A 6,337-nucleotide genomic window follows, 5' to 3' on the forward strand; every position below is an offset into this window, starting at 1 on the left:
AGTTCAGGACTGTTTCAGTGTTGTACAGATTATGACTTATTAGGGGGATATAAAGTTAAATTCCTATCTCATAATATAGGTTAAAATTTCACATGGAATTAGAGTAAAATGTAAACAAACAAAACCCAGCAAATATGCATATCTGAGTTTTAGATGCATAAGAACTTATCTAAGCACAAATAAATTTTAAGACCAAATTGAATCATTCTGAATATGTCAAAGAGCACTATTGAAAGGCAAATGAAAAACTGGGAGAATATTTGAATGAAATAGGGTAAGGAATTAATATCTTTAATATGTGAAAGGTTTATGAAAATCAACAAGAAAAATATTGTCTGTCTTAGAAAGATGAGTAAAAGACTTACGAAGCAACGTATAGAAGTTATATAAATAGTAAAAACAAAAACTATCTCCCCCAATTCCATGTGTTCTACAGTTTTAAAGAAATGAAATCATAATTGACAAAAATAAGCATATAGAAAAAATATTCGACTTCGACATTGATGAAGTGCTACCCCTAAATACTCTTCTTTTTAACAAATTGGCTAATTTGTTTTGTTTTGAGACAGAGTCTCTCTCTGTCGCCCAGGCTGGAGTGCAGTGGCCGATCTCGGTTCACTGCAAGCTCCGCCTCCCGGGTCTACGCCATTCTCCTGCCTCAGCCTCCCGAGTAGCTGGGACTACAGGCGCCCGCCACCTCGCCGGCTCATTTTTTTGTATTTTTAGTAGAGATGGGGTTTCACCATGTTAGCCAGGATGGTCTTGATCTCCTGACTTCATGATCCACCCACCTCGACCTCCCAAAGTGCTGGGATTACAGGCATGAGCCACTGCGCCCGGCCACTAATTTTTTTAAATTAAAATATGCAGTATTGCTGCAGTTACAATGAAATGGTTATTGTGCACTATTGATGAAAGTGTACATTATACTACTGTTCTAGAGCAGGGATCCCTGTACTGCTCTGTGACCTGTTAGGAACTGGCCCACACAGCAGGAGGCGGGCGGCGGGCCAGTGAGCATTACAGCCTGAGCTCTGCCTCCTGTCAGATGAGTGGCAGCATTAGAGTCTTGTAGCAGCGCAAACACTATTGTGAACTGCACACTCTGTATGAGAATCTAATGAATCCCACGTGGTGTTTAACTTCCTGTTCCTGGCTTATTTCTCTTAACAGAATGTCCTCTAGTTCCATTCATGTTGCCGCAAATGACAGGATTTTATGTTTTTTTATGGCTGAGAAATATTCCATGGAGTAAGTATACCAGATTTTCTTCATCCCGTCATCAAAACTATGGAACACTTCACAAATTTGCATGCTGTCCTTGTTCAGGGGCCATGCTCTGTGTCATTCCAATTTTAGTGTATGTGCTGCTACAGTGGGAAATGAAAGATTTTTAAAATACTGTTTCAATTCTAACAGACATATCTGAACATGTATTTTTCATCAGTGTCAAGTATTAAACAATAACTCCCCTGACTTCAAAAAGGATGGTTCACATACTTCTGACTCCTCTCTGCCTCCCCTGCTGGGTATCTCTCTTTTTTTTTTTTTTAACATGATGACTCTTCTACTTTAAGAAACCTTTAAAGGCCAGGTACACTGGCTCATGCCTGTAATTTCATCCCTTTGGAAGGCCAAGGCAGGTGGATCACTTGAGGTCAGGAATTCAAGATCAGCCTGGGCAACATGGTGAAACCCCGTCTCTACCGAAAACACAAAAAAAAATTAGCTGGGCTTGGTGGCGCATGCCTGTGACCCCAGCTACTCCAGAGGCTGAGGCATGAGAATCGCTTGAACCCGAGAGGCAGAGGTTGCAGTGAGCTGAGGTTGCACTACTGCACTCCAGCCTGGGCAACAGAGCGAGACTCGCTCTCCAGACAAAACAAAACAAAACAAAAAAAGCTTTAAAATGTACTAAACAGCCATGTTACCAATAATTACTTAAACTTTACAGGTTTTATTGTTTATTACTGTTTTTTGTCCTCATCTTTTCTTAATTAATTATTTTAATGCTTTTTTTTTCTATCTGGAGTCTAGCACTGTTGCCCAAGCTGGAGTGCAGTGGTGTAATCTCGGCTCACCACAACCTCTGCCTCCCGGGTTCAAATGATTCTCCTGCCTCAGCCTCCCAAGTAGCTGGGATTACAGGCTCGCGCCACCAGGCCCAGCTAATTTTTTGTATTTTTAGTAGAGACATGGCTTCATTATGTTGGCCAGGCTGGTCTCAAACTCCTGACCTTCTGATCTGCCCACCTTGGCCTCCCAAAGTACTGGGATTACAGGTGTGAGCCACCGCGCCTGGCCTATTTTGAAGCTTTAAAAAATTTCTTTCTTGAGATTTCTTAGTGCTGTTTTGTTTTTAGCAGAGGAGGAATGTGAGTAGGATACTGTCTGTGCCTTCCTTTGCCCTGACACAGGATAGATCACTTGAATGGGTATGATATGCTACTAACAGTTCTTTCCAAGAGGCAACCCTAGGAGCATGGTTTCACAATCTTCTAGCATTTGGTTTGTAAGTTACAAGTTTGATTCTCTTTTCTATGAGGGTAGTTTTTTTTTTCCTGTCTTGAAGCTTATACATTTTTCTCTTTAACCGTAGAACTGAGAAATTTTATCAGACTATGTTTAGGTAGTTTTTCTTTTTTTCTGTCTCTCTTTTCTTTTCCTTTTTTTTTTTTTTTTGAAACAGTGTCTTACCTCTTGTGCACTATTGATGATAGCGTACATTATGCATTCACCCAGGCTGGAGTGCAGTGGCACTATCACAGCCCGCTGCAGGCTTATCCCGGTCGCAAGTGATCCTCCCACCTCAGCTTCCTGACTTAGCTGAGACTACAGGTGTGTGCCACCACATCCAGCTATTTTTTTTTTTAATAGAAATGAAGTCTTGCTGTGTTGCCCAGGCTGGAGGTAGTTTTTGAGAATTCCTACTTGGCATTCAATGACCTCTTTTTTTTTCCACTCAGGAAACAATTTATTACATATTTTCCTATTTTCTCATCATGAAATTCCTATTATACAAGTGATGGTGACACTGGATTTATATTTCACCATCACTCATGACTTCCATCACCTTTTCCTCTAGTTCACTAACTGTTTTCAGCTGAATTACTATAAGTCGGAGTATACGTAAAGGTGTTTTGTTGTTGCTGCTGCTGTTGCTTTTGAGAGGAGAGTCCATTCATGTTCTTAAATTGCTGTATAATATTCATATAATAGAATGCACAAATTTTAAGTGCACAGTCAGTTGTAATGAATGCATACATATAACCCGCATAGCCATCCAATCAAGATATAGAACATTTCCATGACCCCAGAAAGTTTTTCCATCTCCTTCTGGTCAATTCATTACCCCTCCCCAGAAATCACGGACGATCTCTAATATCATGGATTAATTTTGCCTGTGTTAGAGTTTTATGTGAAAGAAACCATATAGCATGCACTTTTTGCATCTGGCTTCCTTAGCTCAACATAATGTTTTTGAGGTTTACCCATGCCATAGAGTGTATCAATCAGTAATTTTTTTCCCTTTTTATTGCTCAGTAGTATTTCGTTGTATGGTTATATCATCTTTTGTTTCCATTTGAATTTTTTAATTTCTAAAATATGCTTCTTTCTTATCTAATTGCTCTTTTCCAAGTCTGCTCTTGCTTTAATGAAGGAATATCTGCTTGGATATATACATATCCAAAAATTATATATATATAGACAGAGTCTCACTCTATCGCCCAGGCTGGAGTGCAGTGGCACAATCTCAGCTCACTGCAACCTTCACCTCCCAGGTTCAAGTGATTCTCCTGCCTCAGCCTCCTGAGTAGGTGGGACTACAGGTGTGCACCACAATGCCCGGCTAATTTTTGTATTTTGAGTAAAGACTGGGTTTCTCCATGCTGGCCAGGCTGGTCTCGAACCCCTGGCTTCAAGTGATCCGCCTACCTCAGCCTCCCAAAGTGCTGGGATTACAGGCGTGAGCCACTGCGCCAGGCCATGCTTGGATATTTCTAAGAATATTACTTATAATTGTCTTATTTCTTGTCTCCTGAAATAACTCTATAATATGTAGGGACAGGTATTGATATTGATGGCTTGAAATACTTTCTTTCCTTAGAGGTGCTGATTCTCCACAAACATCCAGTGATTCTGTGTTGTTATTGTCTGTTTCCATGTATCACATGCCATGGTACACAAGCATCGTAGTTCACTCAGCAATTGCATCTGATTCCAAATGGACACACTCTTCCCAACAACTAGCATCATGTGTGGCTGCAGATGGCAGACAGCAGTTTTTGCCTTGGTGTATTTATTCTTAACACCCTTGGAAAGTTCTTCTTTTTAAGCCTGAAACCCCTCTACCCATTATCAAAGTAATAATTTCCCCTCTATTTTGAAGAAAAGAGGAAGCTAACAAATAGCAATTAACAAATATATTCTACCAAGGTATATGGGTGCCTTTTTCCAACAGAAAGATTTTACATGTGATGATTACAAAACTCTTGTTCAAATATGTTGCTGGGAAGCTGCATGACGTTACTATGGATGAACAGAAACAGCTCAGTCCATTTAACCTGCCCCAATTCATCACAGGAGGTACGGCTTAACCTTCCACTGCCAATCATTTACGCCTCAGGTTATAAACAGGTTAAAGAAAACACCTGGTCCACTTTGAGGTTATCATTTGGTTGCAGGCAAGACTCCTTGGTCCACCTCCAAAAGGTGGGCAATTGAAACGTGCTGCTGAAGTCAGCTCTCCTTCAGGCAGAACGCTGAGACAGTGGGGGCCATGGCCGGTTGTCCTTGAAAATGGCTTTGGACTGAAAATCAAGGGCAGTGAAGACAAAACCCATAAGGAGCCTTGACTGGTCTCAGTTCGTAGAGTCCTAAAGTTTTCACCTCATGGCCCACCGGGAAAGAAAAAAAGGCCCAGCCAGGAAAAGGAGTTCCCCTGATTTTGGCAAGCGAAACAGCATGGCAGTGGGTCCAGGCGCCTGCTGGAGGGTTGGGGCACTGTGGGGCCCCTGGAAGAGAAGCCCAGGCGACAGCTTGCTGTCAAGCAGTTCCAACCAGCGTGCTCACTCTGCACCTGCTGGAGTCCAGACGACGGCCAGGGGGCTGCATCGCCTTGCCCCCACATCCCTGGAAGGAGTTCTGAGGAGGTGAAGCACCTGGATTTCCCAGCTGGGCTTCATCCTCATGGGTAGTCTGAGTCCCCAGCCCTGCCTTTGGGTGCCTGGCTTGGAGCGGAGTCCCAGAAGCGCACTGACACATTTGCCCTTCAAACCTCCCCGCACCCTCACGATGCCCCATGAGCAGCGCACACCTGGGCTCAGCTGGGAAATGCATCCTATTAGGTCTCAGAGGAGCCCTCCTCTTCTTTTCCTGTGTGAAAAAGGAGAAACAGGAGTGTTGCTTGATGTGCTGGATTAGACCATTTTCACACTACTATAAAGAACTTCCCTGAGACTGGGTAATTTATAAAGAAAAGAGGTTTAATTGACTCACAGTTCTGCAAGCTGGGAAGGCCTCGGGAAACTTATAATCATGGCGTAAGGGGAAGCAAGCACTTTCTTCACAAGGCAGCAGGAGCGAGAAGAGAAAGTGAAAGGGGAAGAACCCCTTATAAAAGTATCAGACCTGTGAGAACTCACTATCTAGAGCACAGCACAGGGGAAACTGCCCCTATGATCTAATCACCTCCTGCCCTCCACACATAGGGATTACAAGGCCCTCCCTGTACACGTGGGGGTTACAATTCTAGATGCGATTTGGGCGGGGACACAGAGCCAAACCATATGATGTGCCCAGCAGTCCAGTTCCATCTGCTTGGAGCTTCTGCCTATCTCATATTCTTTGGTGAAATGATGCATGCATGTAAAAGCATTGAGCAGGGCTGGTGCACAGTAAACCCACATAGCCATTATTACCACATCAGAACGTCTCCATGTTTCTTCTCTATCAATGGTGTGTTTTCCCACTATCTCTCTCTGCCAGATATTTCCCCCATTGTTTACTTTTTTGTTGTTGTCGTATATTTCAGTAAGATACCAGGAGGGAGTAGAAATAAACACATGACAATTTGACATCTTTAAGCCAAAAGTCAGCATTATTTATTATTATGACTTTTAAAACATGGTAACAACTTGAAGTCCAGCAATAGAACAACTCTCAGGTCATGGGGGTACATAGAGGATGAGATTTTTATTTAGAAAGAAATTTCAAGACAGGTATAGAAAAATCACACTGAAATAGATCTTCAATCTATAAAGAACGGCGTCAGTGGTCTCATAAACAGAGGACAAGGAGGCACCCATTTTACAAAACAACAAACAACAAACAAAGA

At 42.4% G+C, this 6,337-nt stretch overlaps 1 long non-coding RNA gene and 1 pseudogene across 1 annotated transcript; both read right to left on the reverse strand.

Moving 5' to 3' along the window:
- Window positions 1-1,284: 1,284 nt before the first annotated feature.
- On the reverse strand, window positions 1,285-1,374 carry LOC117098639 (annotated as a pseudogene).
- A 2,946-nt stretch (window positions 1,375-4,320) lies between these two features.
- Window positions 4,321-5,549, reverse strand: LOC117098057. The gene is made up of 2 exons (XR_004443157.1): window positions 5,500-5,549; window positions 4,321-5,376 (listed from the first exon to the last, which is right to left on the reverse strand). It is a non-coding gene; the product is annotated as an uncharacterized LOC117098057 (long non-coding RNA).
- Between the last annotated feature and the right edge of the window lie 788 nt (window positions 5,550-6,337).

This window comes from Trachypithecus francoisi, unplaced genomic scaffold, assembly GCF_009764315.1.
Source record: "Trachypithecus francoisi isolate TF-2019V2 unplaced genomic scaffold, Tfra_2.0 Contig01461, whole genome shotgun sequence".
In the NCBI taxonomy this organism is placed as follows: domain Eukaryota; kingdom Metazoa; phylum Chordata; class Mammalia; order Primates; family Cercopithecidae; genus Trachypithecus; species Trachypithecus francoisi.